The sequence below is a fragment of the Hyla sarda genome, chromosome 3 (genome assembly GCF_029499605.1).
Source record: "Hyla sarda isolate aHylSar1 chromosome 3, aHylSar1.hap1, whole genome shotgun sequence".
Classification (NCBI taxonomy): domain Eukaryota; kingdom Metazoa; phylum Chordata; class Amphibia; order Anura; family Hylidae; genus Hyla; species Hyla sarda.
Genome location: NC_079191.1, coordinates 170175591 through 170194507, shown reverse-complemented (window position 1 = coordinate 170194507; position 18917 = coordinate 170175591). Strand labels below are relative to the sequence as shown.

At 45.6% G+C, this 18917-nt stretch overlaps 1 long non-coding RNA gene across 1 annotated transcript in view; it reads left to right on the top strand.

Moving 5' to 3' along the window:
* LOC130361865 (uncharacterized) overlaps positions 1-18917 on the top strand; it is a 77828-nt gene that overhangs the window by 4004 nt on the left and 54907 nt on the right. Inside the window, exons 2-3 of the long non-coding RNA XR_008891185.1 lie at positions 3842-3916; positions 5411-5495. This is a non-coding gene — a long non-coding RNA (uncharacterized LOC130361865). The remainder of the gene's footprint in view (positions 1-3841; positions 3917-5410; positions 5496-18917) is intronic.

The following is an 18917-nucleotide window of genomic DNA, read 5'->3' as shown; positions in this document are numbered from 1 at the left end:
CCCACATTCAGAATAAGCAGCAGAGTTTCCCCACATTCAGTATAGGCAGCAGCATTCCCCCACAGTGGGCATAGGCAGCAGAGTTCCCCCACAGTAGGCATAGACAACAGGGTTCCTCAACAGTAGGCATAGGTAGCAGAAAAGCCCCATAGCAGGCATAGGCAGCAGAGTTCATCCACATTAGGCAAAGGCAGGAGAGTTCCCCACATTAGGCATAGGCAGCAGAGTTCCACCACAGTAGACATAGGCAGCAGAGTTCCCCCACAGGCAAAGGCAGCAGAGTTCCTCCACATTATGCATAGGCAGCAGAGTCCCCCCACATTTTGCATAGGCAGCAGAGTTCCTCTACATTCGGCATAGACAGCTGAGTTCCCCCACATTTGGTATAGGCAGCAGAGACCTCCCGTCCCCAGCGTGGAGAAAATTGTTCATCTATTTATATCTCAAGCAGCAACCTCCTCTGGAGCATAGCAGAGCACTGCGCCTTCCATCCTCCACAGAGCAGGCACCATCGGTGCCTGCAATGTGCAGCGGGGTGGAGGTCACATCTCTCTGTGTAGGCTGCAGATGCAGTTCACACAGAGAGGAGGCTTTCTGCTGTATGTGTGTTAGCCGCATGGAGACACAGTGCACCCCAGGGCAAGCACAGAAGTAGGGCAGGGTCCACTGAAGCTGGACAGTTGGACCTCAGTGTATTACAGCAGTCACCACAATGGGGCATTTACTAATGATGCCCTGACCAGTCCCTTGGTGTTATATTTTAAGAAGAAGCTAAGACACCAGGTCTTAACGGTATTGCAGCACAACAGGTAACTTTTACCCAACTTCTTCGATGTAGTGAAAGCCAATATCTTAAAGACTTTCAACAAAAACAGTACTTGAGTGAGTAGATGGCACTGTACCTGAATGGTGGCACTGAAGGAGTTAACCTTTGTGAGGTGTAAATGCTCACCAGCAGTTCCTGAGATTGTAGATCCACATTTTGAGACTTGAAAATCATTGTAGGTTGGCTCCCAACAGTGACCCAATCATCTGGCCTGACCAGAGGAGCAAAAACTGCAAACTCTTGCACAATTTCAATTCCACAATAACAAAAGGTCAGTCCCCTATTTTTCAGAGCTTCATCCAGCTCTAAAAATTAAGGCAATATAGTCAATTATAAGGCATTACGAAAGGCTGACAGACACCAGCTAGGTTTTACATTAAAGTAAGCCATACAGGTATGTTCAGATTAACATTTCTTTTGTTTCATGCCCCCCAAAAATGTGTTTAGATTTTTGAGCATGAGTACATGTATGCTTTGTATGCATTCATTTGAAGTAACAAAAATCTGTCTGTATGGACTACTTTAACCCCCTAAGGAGACCCCCAAAGTGGTACCCTAAACTGAGACCCTCCCAATAAAATGTAAAAAGTTAAAATATATGGTTCAATTTTGAACATACAGTGTAATTTATGAGATGTCCACTAGGTGTCAGGACCCCACTAGAGTTTAAAAACACAGCTCCAGTCTAATAACCATTTTTTTAATAAGGAATGTACACTAATGGTGTAGGGCCCATCCAGAATAGATCAGTTAGTGGTTTTATTGGAGTATGACTGTAAAGCTGCTTATTAAAAGCTACCAGTTTTCAGTTCATTTGACATTTCGCTGGTCCCCCAGCTTCATCAGAAAGGACTGGTGGTTAATGCCCAGCGGGCGTGCAGCTTCTCCTTAAGTAGACTGGCATCTGACATCAGTCATTAGTGACACTGTTCTTCCTCCAATTGGATGTTGGCAACATTATCATGTGATTCTGTTCGTGATCGCATCAGAACGCGCCGCACATGACTTCTAACTTACATGTTTCCCGTTGCATTAGGGTATTACTGCGCAGCTACAAATATCTTGCATAAGACATTGAACTTTTAACAGAATCACAGACGCAATCGTGCTCTCTGTGTATGACAATGGACTTAATCAATGATAACGTGCCGTTATCATTGCTGCACGTTCGCAGAATCCACGCATGGCATTAAACTTAGTAATCATCTCAGATCTCTACCACCTCGTCATTGTCATTGATATTGCATGCATCCGCCGATTTTGAATTGATTGCTGCAATCGCCAGTTATATCGGCATTTAAAACTAGTTGTTAATTCTCTTGATATGTTATCTCCATATTGGGGGTACCCTGCTCAAATAAATATGGATGATATTAAATGTGGCAATATTTGATGTATAATGAGTAATATGATATATAGGCTAGTTAGATTGCTAACTATGGCCACATATTAGATAAATATTTTCATTATATATTATCTGAAAGAAGATTAATATAGGGGTTAATATAGTAATCACTGAACTACTATAATCATGATGCATTACATGCAGTATAAAAATAAGTTGATTGACTAATTATCTATATTTGCCACATGTTTATAGGTTTACAGGAATAATTACCTACATAAAGGTCACCGGTGCCATATGTTTGTTAAATTAACTATATAAATGTCATCCATCAACAACCCCATTGCTAAATATACAAAATATTTGTCGGGTTGTGCGCCAGATTCTGTCGCATTGCATCAGAAATTCTGTCTGCGCCAGAATCTGCGCCACAAATTCTGTCTGCGCCAGAATCTGCGCCACAAATTCTGTCTGCTCCAGAAACTGCGCCACAAATTCTGTCTGCGCCAGAATCTGCGCCACAAATTATGTCTGCGCCAGAATCTGCACCAGAATTTGAGCCAGAATTGAAAAAACCCAGGCTAACTATCCATTTTGCTAAGAAAACCTGAAAAAGGGGCGTGGTTGCCGTGAAAAGGGGGCATGGTCTCTGAAAAGGGGCGTGTTCCCGACATTTTCACAAAAACCCAACATTTTTACTAAGGTTTCCACATAAAATGTGGTGGATTTCAGCTGAGGAAAACCCTAGAGGTCAGAGCATGTGTAAAAAAAGGAAAATGTAGGGAAAGTGGAAAATGTAGGGAAACCTTAGTAAATACCGTGGAAAATAAATTGTAGGAAATTAAAACCCACAAAGAAACCTACACAACACTCTTAGTAAATAAGGGCTAATGTGTGTGTGTGTGTATGTATGTATGTGTGTATGTTCCAGCATCACGTCCAAACGGCTTAAAATATTAACATGAAACAGACATGTTACTTATATGTCAACAACAAACATAGGATAAGAAATTTAACCCTTACCCACCCCCATTTGCCAGGGTCGTTTTTTTTTTTTTTTACAAATCTGTGGGAAATATGTTACTGCATAACTTCCAAACGGCTGGAGATATTTCAATAATACTTGGTCACATGTTACTTATATGTCCACTTAAAATATAGGATAGTTAATTTAACCCTTAACTACCCACATTTGTGAGTGTCAGGGTTTTTGTTTAAAGTCCCATGAAAATCAATGGAAAATGTATGTTCCCACATAACTTCCGTACGGCTGGAGATATTTCAATAATACCTGGTACAGATATTATTTATATGTCAAATAAAAAGATATGATAGTTAAATTAACCCTTACCTACACCCTTACATAAAAGATGGGTTTTTGTTTCAAGTTCCATGCGAGTATATGGGACTTCCAGTGCCTTACTCCACAAGCCCCGCTCTGCATCTCCTGGTGAATGTGTCAATCCGGCTTGCAAGCCAGACCCATTTCACAAAGACACACCCACTGTTTAAGCCCCACCCCTTTTGTTATCTACCCTTTTTGTGCATCGGTCTGGATTGCAATCTTGCCCAGTCCCACAAAGCCACGTCCCCTTCTATTTTCAGCTTACAATATCAGCTTAGAATAAATAATACATATGATAAAGCTCATGGGCACTGTATTCCTATAGGAGATAATGAAAACAAACCAAATGGAAACTCGAACCGACCCCGGAACACGTCGTCCATCACTGCCTTCATCTTCGGTAAGTATATGTTTTTTTAGTTATTCTTTTATTATTTCTTGTCTAAATGTCAATTGTCAATATATCCTATCACAAGAATCAGGTGATGGATCAGAAGGAGCAGAAAAGTGGGGAGGAGGAATCTGAAGTTATAAGAAACGTGTAGGAGATTAACCGATCCTCACTGTAACTGTGTGGTCACTAATAGAACAAAAATGTAAAATCAATCCAGAAATGCGGAAAAAGAAAACCCTCATTTAAACCTAATGGGCTTTTGCAATTTAACTGATAAATCCACCTAGCTTCTTCTCGTAATAGAATGCCATCCATATCTCCCTTGTGGGGTCCCAGTTTAATTTGTCGTATACCCCAAACAGTAAGTGCATTTATTTTAGTGCATCAATTTTAACTTCATATGTCTGCCCAGAGGGGTAGCAGCTTGAGATGTCATGGTGCTAATACGTTTACTGATGCGTCACAGTTCCTGAGTTGTTTTCCCCACATTCAATTTGGGGCAGGAACATTGTATTGCATACATGACATTTCTGCTTGTACAATTGATGAAGTCAAACACTGTATATACACGACAATTTACAGGATCAGTGAACTTCTTGGTTTTGTTCATATATTTGCAAAATGTGCAATGTCCACAAGGAAAATTTGTGTTCTTTTTGGTAACCAGGTGTCTCTGGGAATTTTAGTTTCCTGTTGGTGGCTGTACCAGAATGTCTCTGAGGTTGGGACCTCTCCTATAGGTGATGTTAGGTTTAGAACCCACTTTACCAATCAGATCTTGGTCTGAGACTAGACCATGCCAGTGTCTTTGTAGAATTCTCATCACTTGTGATGCATAAGCATCATAAGTCCCGATGCATCTGATGATCTTATCTGATTGCCTAGGAGAGCAATTGGTGGACAGAAGTTCTGTCCGATTGCTATTATATGCTCTATCATATGTTTTCCTCATGTGTTTTTTGGGGTAACCCCTTTGTACAAATCTGAACATCAACAACTTTCTTGTCTGAAATGTTGTTTGTCTGAACAATTGCACTTTGCCCGAAGGTACTGTCCAATAGGTATGCTTTTTTTGAGTGGAATGGGATGCCAGGTATATCAATGAAGAAAACTGTTGGTGGCAGTGGGTTTATGGTAAATATGGGTCTGTATCCTGTTATTGTCATCAATGTAAATGGTGATTCTAGATCTATATGGACAGAAGGTTGATCCAGGGATCTATTCTGGAGGGATCATATTTGGAGTCGGAAATTAAATTTTTACCTCGAGTATGAGTTTTTTTTTGCATTCCTCTGGATCAACTCAGTAGGGACTCATTAGGGATATAGGTTGAACTTGATGGACTCTGGTCTTTTTTCAACCTTAAGAACTATGTTACTATGTTTCCAGAAACTACTAGACGTCCCTTCAACGGGTTTGTGCCTTTATGTGTTTTGGGTAGAATTTAAAAAGTAGAAATTGTCGGACATGGATTGTAAATGAATTTAATTTCTTCCTCAGTTACTAAACCCTCTCCTCTATCGTCTGTAAGCAAGGTCTGCAACTCTGCCAGGAACTCTGCAGAGGGATCACGGACAAGTGGCTGGTAGGTATCTTTGTCTTTTAATAGAGCTTGGGCAATGTTGATATATGTCTCTCTGTCTAGAAGAACTATCTTGCCGCCCTTATCGTATCTGTTTGCAATGTTTTTAATTCAGTTTTTTCTTCATTTGACAAATTAGAGTGAATTAAATGAGATTTTGGTTTGATCTGTTGAATGTCTTGAGTTACTAAATTGCCAAAAGTATCAATTGCTTAATACTGTGAGAATGATGGTGTCAGCTTTGACCGAGGTTTTAGGTCTGTAAAGAGTGCTGTTAAATTAACTACTTGTCCCTCATTCTCTGTCAGCAAGGATTCTAGAGTCTTGATGGCTAAAGACTCCAGTCTTCTCATAGTTCTTTCTTCACTGGCATGTTGTACATGCAACTTGTGTAGTGCCAACTTACGGGCAAATTGGCTGATGTCCTTGATCCATACAAACTCATCAAATTTTGATGTGGGGGTAAAAGATGGACCCTTCAATTGTAAAGATCTTTTGAATGGACTCAGTATAGGGGAGGAAAGCTAAAAAATATGCATAGCATCAGTTTGTGGTGAGTCTACTGCTTCCATATGGTTCATTTCACTCTCCTCACAATTTGTCGGGCTATTTGTGATCATACAGTCTGACTGTATGTCTACTTCAATTTCCCTAGACAGTACCCTTGTTTCAGATTGTGTCCGTAATTGAGAAACCATTGATCAATGTAAAAGATCAGTGTGTGCAGTTTTATAGCCCAAAAAAGTGGAAAAAAAGTTAATAAAGATCATTTAACCCCTTCCCTAATAAAAGTTTGAATCACCCCCCTTTTCCCATTTAAAAAAAAAAAACTGTGTAGATAAAAATAAAAATAAACATATGTGGTATTGCCGCATGCGGAAATATCTGAATTATAAAAATATATTGTTAATTAAACAGCACGGTCAATGGTGTACTCGCAAAAAAATTCAAAATTCCAAAGTAGCGTTTTTTTGGTCATTTAAAAAAAAATAATAAAAAGCGATCAAAAAGTCCGATCAATACAAAAATGGGACCAGTAAAAACGTCAGATCATGGCACAAAAAATTAGCCCTCCTACTGGCCTGCACTAAAAAAAAATAAAGTAATAGGGGTCAGAAGATGATAATTTTAAACGTATACATTTTCCTGTATATAGTTATGATTTTTTCTGAATGTACGACAAAATCAAACCTATATAAGTAGGGTATCATTTTAATTGTATGGACCTACAGAATAAAGATAAGGTGTCATTTTTACCGAAAAATTTACTGCGTAGGAACGGAAGCCCCCAAAATTTACAAAATTGTGTTTTTTCAAAAATTTTGGCACACAATCATTTTTTTTTTCTGTTTCGTCGTAGATTTTTGGATAAAATGACTGATGTCATTGCAGAATTGGTAGAATTGGTGGCGCAAAAAGTAAGCCATCATATGGATTTTTAGGTGCAAAATTGAAAGAGTTATGATTTTTTAAAGGTAAGGAGGAAAAATGAAAGTGCAAAAATGGAAAAACCCCGGGTCCTTAAAGCGGTATTCCAGGATTTTTTTATGATCATAAAGTGCATGAAGCCCGCCAGCCTCGTCACGGCCACCTGGATGTGGCGGGTCCCTAACATCCCTAGCATAAAATGACGCGGCACCACGCGGCGACCACCACCGCCACGACACCAGTGCCCACGGGAGGGGAACGACCCGCTGGCCGAGCAGCCCTAAATGCCACTTGAACCAGCGAACGGGATGCCCCCCCATGCAGACACGGCGCCACGGCGGGAGCAGCCGCCACGCAGTACCACACCAGTGTGAACAGAGTGTAATAGTTCACCTACCATGTGCCTTCTGCCAGAGACTGGAAGCCTAGCCAGGAAGGGAGGGGCCCTAGAGCACTTCCTGCTCAACTTATATGTGCAAGGGCTATGGGGGAGAGGTGAAGTGCAGACCAAGCAAAAGCAAAAAAACGGAAAGGAGAATACAGAAATGTGGATACAGAGACAAAAAAAAAGACATGGTAGCACATCCACAAAATGCACTAATGATCTAACGCTTCTCAGCTTAATAACTTTACTTGGCATATATAAAACGTATATATGAAAAGAGGTACAGTCTTACAGTCTTATGAACAGCTATAACAGCATAACAGTGCAGTGACTAATGAAGATTTTGATGATGATGATGATGATGATGATGAAGAAAAAGAAGAAATGTTAGTTAAAGGGGTAATTCGGTGGAAAACTTTATTTTTAAATGAACTGGTGCCAGAAAGTTAAACAGAGAAGGAGAGAGCACTCTTAAGAACAGTATCACAGTATGCCAGTAGTACGGTCCTCAACGACTTATGTCGTAGTCTCCTGTGGGGTGCACATACAACAGTATGAAGTATCCAAAGTAAATACAAAAAGAAGCACGAACGTGCACTCACCGCAAAGCAGAGACAGTCAGGTGTGGAGATTCGGTGATGGGGTGCCGGGTCTCGGCATCGGCGCTGGCGTGTGGCGCTCGGAGGCTACGCCGGCAGTTTCGCATGTAAGTGCATGCTTCTTCCGGCCTCAGTGCTTCTTCTGGCCTCAGGCCGACGCCTATACAGCCTTATACCTGACGCCATGATCACACAACGGATCTGCTAACCCTTCCTAACACTTTCTCGAGCATGTTACCCGCCCAGTACTGCCAGCTGATCCACCATCCGTGGCTTTGCCGTGCCCGCTGTGAGGTATGTTCTCTACTCATCTTATCTCATCCTCACCCTCTTCCCCTTCTTCTCCTACCCCCTACCCTCCTCTATCCCCCTTTCTTCTGTCCTGTACCCACTTTCTCTTCTCCTCCTCTCCCCTCCCCTCTCCTTTCTGAGATGGCCTACATTAACCCGGAATCCGTTCTCCATGTTATGGAAATCTTGTCCCCTTTCATAAACCCCTTTGTTCTTTTTGACTCTGTTATGTTTTAGGCTATTGATGGGGTGCCTGCTGCCCATTACATACCTGCCTCATTTGGGCCATCATCACTATGTACTATGAATATTCTTTTGTGCCACCTTTGATGGAGGAGTTTTCATGCACATGTTTTCTATTTGATACCTGTGTTATGTTGGTTGTTACTCGTGTGTTTTCTCTGTATTGAAAACCTTAATAAATCTATATCATTTAAAAAAAATCTTAATCCTTTCAGTTCTTTTTAGCAGCTGTTTGCTACAGAGGAGATCTTTATTTTTTTTATTAATTTTTTTTCTTTATTTTTTGTGTTGTCCACAGTGCTCTCTGCTGACACCTGATGCCCGTATCTGGAAATGTCCAGAGCAGGAGAAAATCCCCATAGCAAACCTATGCTACTCTGGACAGTCCCTGGCACTGACAGAGGTGTCAGCAGAGAGCACTGTGGACAACACAAAAAAGAAATTCAAAAAGTAAATAATTTCCTCTGTAGCATACAGCTGCTAAAAAGTACTAAAATGATTAAGATTTTTTTAATAGAAATAATATACAAATCTGTTTAACTTTCTGGCACCAGTTCATTTAAAAAAAATTTTCCACTGGAGTACCCCTTTAAGCTGCACTCTTCTGAACCTGCTGGTCCCATGTTTAGAATGATGTCTCTTACTGTAACGGCAGAGGAGCAGTGAATCCCCTGAACCTGTATGGATGATGGTGTGGGCCGTACCAGGGAGCGGCATCTAAGGTGCCACTGGTTTTCACCAGAGCCCACTGCAAAGCGGGATGGACCGCGGCACCCAGGTCTCTACCCCTGATACAACTCCTCCACACAGGCTGCTGAGGTGTTACGTGGCACAGGTAAGATGAGGCAAACTCGTAGTTTGGACAAGCAAGAGGTCAGGGCAGGTGGCACAGGAGCAAGGTCAGGTAACAAAAGAGGTCTGGAACACTGTAGACAACACACAACTGAAATGCTTTCACTAGGGCTAGTGAACACACAGATCCGGCAAGGGGAAACAGGAAGTGTTGACACTTATAGTGTCAGCAAGCAGCAGTAACCAATTAAGGGCATACTGGCACTTTAAATCACAGAGAGCTGGCACGCGCATGCCCTAGAGGGCGGGTAGACACGCCGCTGCTGTGGGACAGCGGAGGAAGCAGGAGGTGAGTAGGGAGGGGCAGGAAAGTGCTCGCAGCCAGCGTGTCTGGCCGGAGCGCTAGTTGTAATAGTACCCCCCCCTTTTGGTCTCCCCCTCTTTTTAGCTCACAGAAAATTAAGGACCAGGTCACGGTCCAACATATTCTCCTCCGGCTTCCAGGACCTTTCCTCCGGACCAAACCCCTTCCAGTTCACTAGAAAATAATGTCTCCCTCTCACGGTCTTTGTTGCCAGAATCTCCTTAACTTCGAAGACATCAGAAGAACCAGACAAAGGAGTGGAAACAATATCTTTTTTCAAAAACCGATTGAGAACAACTGGCTTGAGAAGGGAGATGTGAAAAGAATTTGGAATACGTAGGGAAGAAGGTACACGGAGCTTGTATGAAATCAGATACATTGTTTGCAAAATTTCGAATGGCCCCAGTTATCAATTTGTAGCTGGGAACCCTGAAACTGATGTATTTGGATGAGAGACAGACCTTGTCGCCAGGAGAAAAAGTCGGAGGAGGCCTTCTCTTCTTATCCCCCTGAGCTTTCATACGGGAGGAGGCGTGAAGCAAAGAACGCCAGGTTTCCTGCCAGATGGACATGAAATCTCGAACTTGTTCATCAACAGCTGGCACACCAGAAGAGGCTGGAAGAGATAGAGGAGGATTAGAAAGATGACCGTAGACTACAAAGAATTGAGGCATCTTTGTGGACTTAGAGTCTTTGTGGATGTAGGAGAACTCCACCCAGGGTAAGAGATCGACCCAATCATCCTGTCGTGCCAAGACAAAATGACGAAGATAATCTACCAGGATCTGATTTACTCTTACTGCCTAGCCATTGGTCTGGGGATGATAAGCAGAAGAAAAGTCCAGCTTTATTTTTAGACTGGAATAGAGGGACCGCCAGAACTTGGAAACAAATTGCACCCCACGGTCCAAAACAATGTGAGTAGGAATGCCATGTAAGCGAAACATATGTTGAAGAAAGTGTTTCGCCAGCTGAGAAGCAGATGGAAGACCAGGTAAAAGAATGAAATGAGCCATCTTAGAGAACCAATCGACAACCACCCAGATGACCGAACTGTTACAGGAAGGTGGCAGATCGGTGATAAAGTTCATAGCAACACGAGACCAGGGGGTTTCCGGAATAGGCCAAGGCTGTGAGAGTCCTTCAGGTCTCTGCTGTGGAGTCTTGTCATGGACACAGATAACACAGGAACGGAAAAAAATCTGTGACATCGCGTTCTAGGTGTGGCCCCCAATAGTGCCGAGAGATTAACTGGAAGGACTTCCATACTCCTGAATGTCCAGCCAGTAAAGAAGAATGTCCCCAGTTCAAAACTCTACGTCTCAGTTGAGGTGGCACGAAGGATCTTCCAGGTGGAACTTGCTGGAGGTCAACTGGAGCAGCAGAAATCAAACATTCAGGTGGTACAATATGCTGTGGAGTGGAATCCAGCCCAACCACATCAGAGGACCTAGAGAGGGCATAGGCTCAGACATTCTTATCCGCCGGATGGAAATCAATAAAGAAGTTAAACCTGTAAAAGAAAAGAGACCATCTAGCCTGCCGAGGGTTCAGGCGCGGAGCAGACTGAAGATATAAAAGATTCTTATGATCCATGAAGATGCTAACTGGATGAGGAGAACCCTCCAATAGATGTCGCCACTCTTCTAAGGCAAGCTTAATAGCGAGGAGTTCCTGATCTCTGATAGTGTAGTTCCTTTCTGCAGGTGAAAAAGACTTGGAGAAAAAAAACACAGGTAACGGTTTTGTCCTTGGAGGTTTTTTGCGTCAAGACGGCTCCAGCTCCTATGGATGAAGCATCTACCTCCAAAAAGAAGGGTTTCTCAGGATCAGGTCTTGAAAGGACAGGAGCCGAGACGAATGCAGATTTTAAATGAGAGAAGGCCTCTTTGGCTTTCGGAGACCAAGACTTGGGATTACAGTTCTTTTTTTGTGAGAGCCACAATCGGGGCGACCAAAGAAGAAAAATGTGGAATGAACTGACGATAATATTTGTCAAATCCCAAAAAGCGTTGTATAGCTCGAAGGCCAGAAGGTCAAACCAGTCCAAAATTTCAGACAACTTTTTCAGGGTCCATCTGCAAACCTTGGTTGGAGACAATGTAACCTAGAAATGGAAGACTAGATCTCTCAAATAGACATTTTAAAGCTTGGCACAGAGATGATTATCCCTGAGGCGCTAAAGAACCTGTCGGATATGAGAGTGATGTTTCTCCAAATTGGATGAGAAAATCAGATCATCAAGATACACCACTAGACATGTATGAAGTAAATCGCGGAAGATGTCATTAACAAATTCATGGAAGACAGCAGGAGCGTTACAAAGGCCATAAGGCATCACAAGATACTCAAAGTGTCCATCACGGGTAATAAAGGCAATCTTCCATTCGTCTCCTTCACGTATTCAAATAAGATTGTATGCTCCCCACAAATCCAATTTGGAGAAAATCTTGGCACCATGTAGACGATCAAAGAGTTCATAGATCAAAGGTAGAGGATAGTGATTCTTGATCGTGATTTTATTTAATCCCAGCTAATCTATACAAAGACGGAGAAAACCATCCTTCTTCCCAACAAAGAAGAATCCAGCACCGGCAGGGGAGGAGGATTTTTGGATGAAACTCTTTTGGAGGTTCTCTTGGATATATTTAGCCATAGCTTGTGTCTCTGGGACTGACAAAGGATAACTTCTTCCCCGAGGAGGTGTAGTCCCAGGCTGTAGATCAATAGGACAGTCATAAGAAGGATGTGGTGGAAGAGACTCTGCATGCTTTTCGCAGAACACATCTGAATAATCCTGATAAGGAAGAGGAAGCCTCAGCATAGAAGGAGGTGAAGAAACAGTCTTAGGCTGGGTAGACTCAAAAGTTCCCCAACGAGTGACCTCACCAGATTTCCAGTCGAGACGTGGAGTGTGACTTTGAAGATAAGGAAGACCAAGAAGAAACTCCGAAGTACACTGAAGAAGCATGTAGAACTCATTCTTCTCCTTATGTAAGACTCCTACTTGCATGATGAGAGGTTCAGAGCAGAAAAGCACCGTACAATTAAGGTTTTCTCCATTGACAGAAGAGATATACAATTGCTTACTGTCACGATTCGGCTGGCAGGAGGTGGATCCTCTGTGCCAGAGAGGGATTGGCGTGGACCGTGCTAGTGGACCGGTTCTAAGTTACTACTGGTTTTCACCAGAGCCCGCCGCAAAGCGGGATGGTCTTGCAGCGGCGGTAGTAACCAGGTCGTATCCACTAGCAACGGCTCAACCTCTCTGACTGCTGAAGATAGGCGCGGTACAAGGGAGTAGACAAGAGCAAGGTCGGACGTAGCAGAAGGTCGGGGCAGGCAGCAAGGATCGTAGTCAGGGGCAACGGCAGGAGGTCTGGAACACAGGCTAGGAACACACAAGGGAACGCTTTCACTGGCACGATGGCAACAAGATCCGGCGAGGGAGTGCAGGGGAAGTGAGGTATACATAGGGAGTGCACAGGTGAACACACTAATTAGACCAACTGCGCCAATCAGCGGCGCAGTGGCCCTTTAAATCACAGAGACCCGGCGCGCGCGCGCCCTAAGGAACGGGGCCGCGCGCGCCGGGACAGGACCGACGGAGAGCGAGTCAGGTACGGGAGCCGGGGTGCGCATCGCGAGCGGGTGCCACCCGCATCGCGAATCGCATCCCGGCTGGGGGCGGTATCGCAGCGCACCCGGTCAGTAGATCTGACCGGGGCGCTGCAATAGCGAGGATGTTGCGAGCGCTCCGGGGAGGAGCGGGGACCCGGAGCGCTCGGCGTAACAGTACCCCCCCCCTTGGGTCTCCCCCTCTTCTTAGAGCCTGAGAACCTGAGGACCAGACTTTTGTCTAGGATGTTGTCCTCAGGTTCCCAGGATCTCTCTTCAGGTCCACAGCCCTCCCAATCAACCAAAAAGAACCTTTTTCCTCTGACCGTCTTGGAGGCCAGTATCTCCTTCACTGAGAAGATGTCAGAAGAACCGGAAACAGGAGTGGGAGAAACAAGTTTGGGAGAGAAACGGTTGATGATGAGTGGTTTAAGGAGAGAGACATGAAAGGCATTGGGAATACGAAGAGAAGGAGGAAGAAGAAGTTTGTAAGAGACAGGATTAATTTGGCACAAGACTTTGAAAGGACCAAGATAGCGTGGTCCCAGTTTGTAACTGGGGACACGAAAGCGGACATATTTAGCGGAGAGCCATACCTTGTCTCCGGGAGCAAAAATGGGGGGAGCTCTTCTTTTCTTATCGGCAAACTTTTTCATGCGAGATGAAGCCTGTAAAAGAGAATTTTGGGTCTCTTTCCATATGGTGGAAAGATCACGAGTAACTTCATCTACAGCAGGCAAACCAGAGGACAAGGGAATAGGGAGGGGGGGAAGAGGGTGACGGCCGTACACCACGAAAAATGGGGATTTAGCAGAAGATTCAGAGACTCTAAAGTTGTACGAGAATTCGGCCCAAGGTAGAAGATCTGCCCAGTCATCCTGGCGGGAGGAAACAAAATGCCGTAAATAGTCACCCAGGACCTGGTTAATTCTTTCTACTTGCCCATTGGATTGAGGATGATAAGCAGAAGAGAAGTTTAATTTAATCTTGAGTTGTTTACAGAGAGCCCTCCAGAATTTTGACACGAATTGGACACCTCTATCCGAGACAATCTGCGTGGGCAAACCGTGAAGACGAAAAATGTGTACAAAAAATTGTTTTGCCAACTGAGGCGCTGAAGGAAGACCAGGAAGAGGAATAAAATGTGCCATCTTGGAAAATCGATCAACGACCACCCAAACAACAGTGTTGCCACGGGATGGGGGTAGGTCTGTAATAAAGTCCATACCAATCAGAGACCAAGGCTGTTCGGGGACAGGCAGAGGGTGAAGGAGACCAGCAGGCTTCTGGCGAGGAGTCTTATCCTGGGCACAGACAGTACAGGCCCGCACAAAATCAACAACATCTGTTTCCAGAGTCGGCCACCAATAGAAACGAGAGATGAGTTGCAAGGACTTTTTGATGCCCGCATGGCCTGCGAGGTGGGAGGAGTGACCCCATTTGAGAATCCCGAGACGCTGGCGTGGAGAAACAAAGGTCTTCCCTGGAGGAGTTTGCCTGATGGAGGCTGGAGAAGAGGAGATCAGACAGTCAGGAGGAATGATGTGTTGCGGAGAGACCTCTACTTCCGAGGCATCCGAGGAACGAGAGAGAGCATCGGCCCTAATGTTCTTGTCGGCAGGGCGAAAATGAATTTCAAAGTTAAAACGGGCAAAGAACAACGACCACCTGGCCTGGCGAGGATTCAGCCGTTGGGCAGACTGGAGATAGGAGAGATTCTTGTGATCGGTGAAAATGATAACTGGAAATTTTGATCCCTCCAGCAGATGCCTCCATTCCTCAAGTGCCAATTTAATGGCCAGTAGTTCTCGATCCCCGATGGAGTAGTTCCTCTCCGCCGGAGAGAAGGTCCTAGAAAAAAAACCACAAGTAACAGCATGCCCGGAAGAATTTTTTTGTAGAAGGACCGCTCCAGCTCCCACTGAGGAGGCATCAACCTCCAATAGGAAGGGTTATGATGGGTCAGGTCTGGAGAGCACGGGAGCAGAAGAAAAGGCAGACTTGAGCCGTTTAAATGCGTCCTCCGCTTGAGGAGACCAGGACTTAGGATTGGCATTCTTCTTGGTTAAAGCCACGATAGGAGCCACAATAGTGGAAAAATGTGGAATAAATTGTCTGTAATAATTGGCGAACCCCAAAAAACGTTGGATAGCACGGAGTCCGGAGGGGCGTGGCCAATCTAAGACGGCAGAGAGTTTATCTGGGTCCATTTGTAGTCCCTGGCCAGAGACCAAGTATCCTAGGAAAGGAAGAGATTGACATTCAAACAGACATTTCTCCATTTTGGCATAAAGTTGATTGTCTCGAAGTCTCTGAAGAACCATGCGGACATGCTGGCGATGTTCTTCTAAGTTGGCAGAAAAAATCAGAATATCGTCCAGATACACAACAACACAGGAATATAAGAGATCACGAAAAATTTCATTAACAAAGTCTTGGAAGACGGCAGGGGCGTTGCACAGGCCAAAGGGCATGACCAGATACTCAAAGTGTCCATCTCTAGTGTTAAATGCAGTTTTCCATTCGTACCCCTCCCTGATGCGGATGAGATTATATGCACCTCTTAAGTCCAGTTTGGTAAAGATGTGGGCACCTTGAAGGCGATCAAAGAGTTCAGAGATAAGAGGTAGGGAGTAGCGGTTCTTTACCGTGATTTTATTAAGTCCGCGGTAATCAATGCAAGGACGTAGGGAGCCATCTTTTTTGGACACAAAGAAAAATCCAGCTCCAGCAGGAGAGGAGGATTTGCGGATAAACCCCTTTTTTAAATTTTCCTGGATGTATTCAGACATAGCAAGAGTCTCTGGGGCGGACAGAGGGTAAATTCTGCCCCGGGGTGGAGTAGTGCCCGGGAGGAGGTCAATAGGACAGTCAAAAGGCCTGTGAGGGGGTAAAGTCTCAGCTTGCTTTTTGCAAAATACGTCAGCATAGTCCATATAAGCCTTAGGGAGACCGGTTACAGGAGGAACCACAGGGTCACGGCAGGGAGTACTGGGAACCGGTTTAAGACAGTCCTTGAAACAAGAAGTACCCCAGCTCTTGATCTCTCCTGTGGACCAATCAAGGGTTGGGGAATGGCGTTGAAGCCACGGTAGTCCAAGGAGAATTTCGGAAGTGCAATTGGAGAGGACCAAAAACTCAATTTTTTCGTGATGAGGTCCGATGCACATTAGGAGGGGTTCCGTGCGGTAACGCACGGCACAGTCCAATCTTTCATTGTTAACACAATTGATGTAGAGGGGTCTGGCGAGACTGGTCACAGGGATGTTGAACCTGTTGATGAGAGAGGCCAAAATAAAGTTTCCTGCAGATCCGGAATCCTTAGTAGAGAAGGAGAAGGTAGAGGCAGATATCCGCACAGGCACAGTAAGGCGTGGAGAAGCAGAGTTGACATCAAGAACTGTGTCACCTTTGTGCGGAGTCAGCGTACGTCTTTCCAGGCGGCGAGGACGGATAGGACAATCCTTCAGGAAGTGTTCGGTACCGGCACAGTACAGGCAAAGATTCTCCATGCGGCGTCGTGTCCTCTCTTGAGGTGTCAAGCGAGACCGGTCAACTTGCATAGCCTCCACGGCGGGAGGCACAGGAACGGATTGCAGAGGACCAGAGGAGAGAGGAGCCGGGGAGAAAAAACGCCTCGTGCGAACAAAGTCCATATCCTGGCGGAGCTCCTGACGCCTTTCGGAAAAACGCATGTCAATGCGAGTGGCAAGATGAATGAGTTCATGTAGGTTAGCAGGAATTTCTCGTGCGGCCAGAACATCTTTAATGTTGCTGGATAGGCCTTTTTTAAAGGTCGCGCAGAGGGCCTCATTATTCCAGGATAATTCGGAAGCAAGAGTACGGAATTGGATGGCGTACTCGCCAACGGAAGAATTACCCTGGACCAGGTTCAGCAGGGCAGTCTCAGCAGAAGAGGCTCGGGCAGGTTCCTCAAAGACACTTCGAATTTCCGAGAAGAAGGAGTGTACAGAGACAGTGACGGGGTCATTGCGGTCCCAGAGCGGTGTGGCCCATGACAGAGCTTTCCCAGACAGAAGGCTGACTACGAAAGCCACCTTAGACCTTTCAGTAGGAAACTGGTCCGACATCATCTCCAAGTGCAGGGAACATTGTGAAAGAAAGCCACGGCAAAACTTAGAGTCCCCATCAAATTTATCCGGCAAGGAAAGTCGTAGGCCGGAAGCGGCCACTCGCTGCGGAGGAGGTGCAGGAGCTGGCGGAGGAGATGATTGCTGAAGCTGTGGTAGTAGCTGCTGTAGCATCACGGTCAGTTGAGACAGCTGGTGGCCTTGTTGCGCTATCTGTTGCGACTGCTGGGCGACCACCGTGGTGAGGTCGGCGACAACTGGCAGTGGAACTTCAGCGGGATCCATGGCCGGATCTACTGTCACGATTCGGCTGGCAGGAGGTGGATCCTCTGTGCCAGAGAGGGATTGGCGTGGAGCGTGCTAGTGGACCGGTTCTAAGTTACTACTGGTATTCACCAGAGCCCGCCGCAAAGCGGGATGGTCTTGCAGCGGCGGTAGTAACCAGGTCGTATCCACTAGCAACGGCTCAACCTCTCTGACTGCTGAAGATAGGCGCGGTACAAGGGAGTAGACAAGAGCAAGGTCGGACGTAGCAGAAGGTCGGGGCAGGCAGCAAGGATCGTAGTCAGGGGCAACGGCAGGAGGTCTGGAACACAGGCTAGGAACACACAAGGGAACGCTTTCACTGGCACGATGGCAACAAGATCCGGCGAGGGAGTGCAGGGGAAGTGAGGTATACATAGGGAGTGCACAGGTGAACACACTAATTAGACCAACTGCGCCAATCAGCGGCGCAGTGGCCCTTTAAATCGCAGAGACCCGGCGCGCGCGCGCCCTAAGGAACGGGGCCGCGCGCGCCGGGACAGGACCGACGGAGAGCGAGTCAGGTACGGGAGCCGGGGTGCGCATCGCGAGCGGGCGCCACCCGCATCGCGAATCGCATCCCGGCTGGGGGCGGTATCGCAGCGCACCCGGTCAGTAGATCTGACCGGGGCGCTGCAGTAGCGAGGATGTTGCGAGCGCTCCGGGGAGGAGCGGGGACCCAGAGCGCTCGGCGTAACACTTACCAAGCCGAGTCACTGGAAGACTGGAAGCAATAAAATCTCCTGCGGAACCAGAGTCCAAAAAGGCTGAGGCGACGAAAGATGTCTTAGAAAGGTATAGACATGGACCAGCATGGTCAAAAGAGGAGAGGTAGTATTCACACCATGGGACGCCTCTCCTATGTGCCCTAGGTGCGAGCATTTCCTGGATGCTGTGGAAGTAAAGAACAGTCTTTGAGAAAGTGCTCCGGACTGGCACAATAGAGGCATAAATTCTCACTGCGTCAACGGATTCTTTCCTGCTGTGTTAGCCGAGTTTGATACACTTGGTTAGCCTCTTCGGCAGAAGGCCATAGAGATGATAACGGAGAGCGTTGGAACACGGGTGCCAGACGGGGAAATCACCATGTACGGACAGGTTCCCTCTCCAAACGAAGTTCTTCCTGCCTCATGGCAAAACGCACATTAATCTGAGTGGCCAAAAGGATTAATTCACTTAGGGTAGATGGAAGATCACGTGCAGCGAGAGTGTCCTTGATTCTACTAGAAAGTCCTTTTTTGAATGTAGCACACAAGGCCTCGTCATTCCAGTCCAATTTGAAAGCTAAGGTGCGGAATTGAACCACATAAT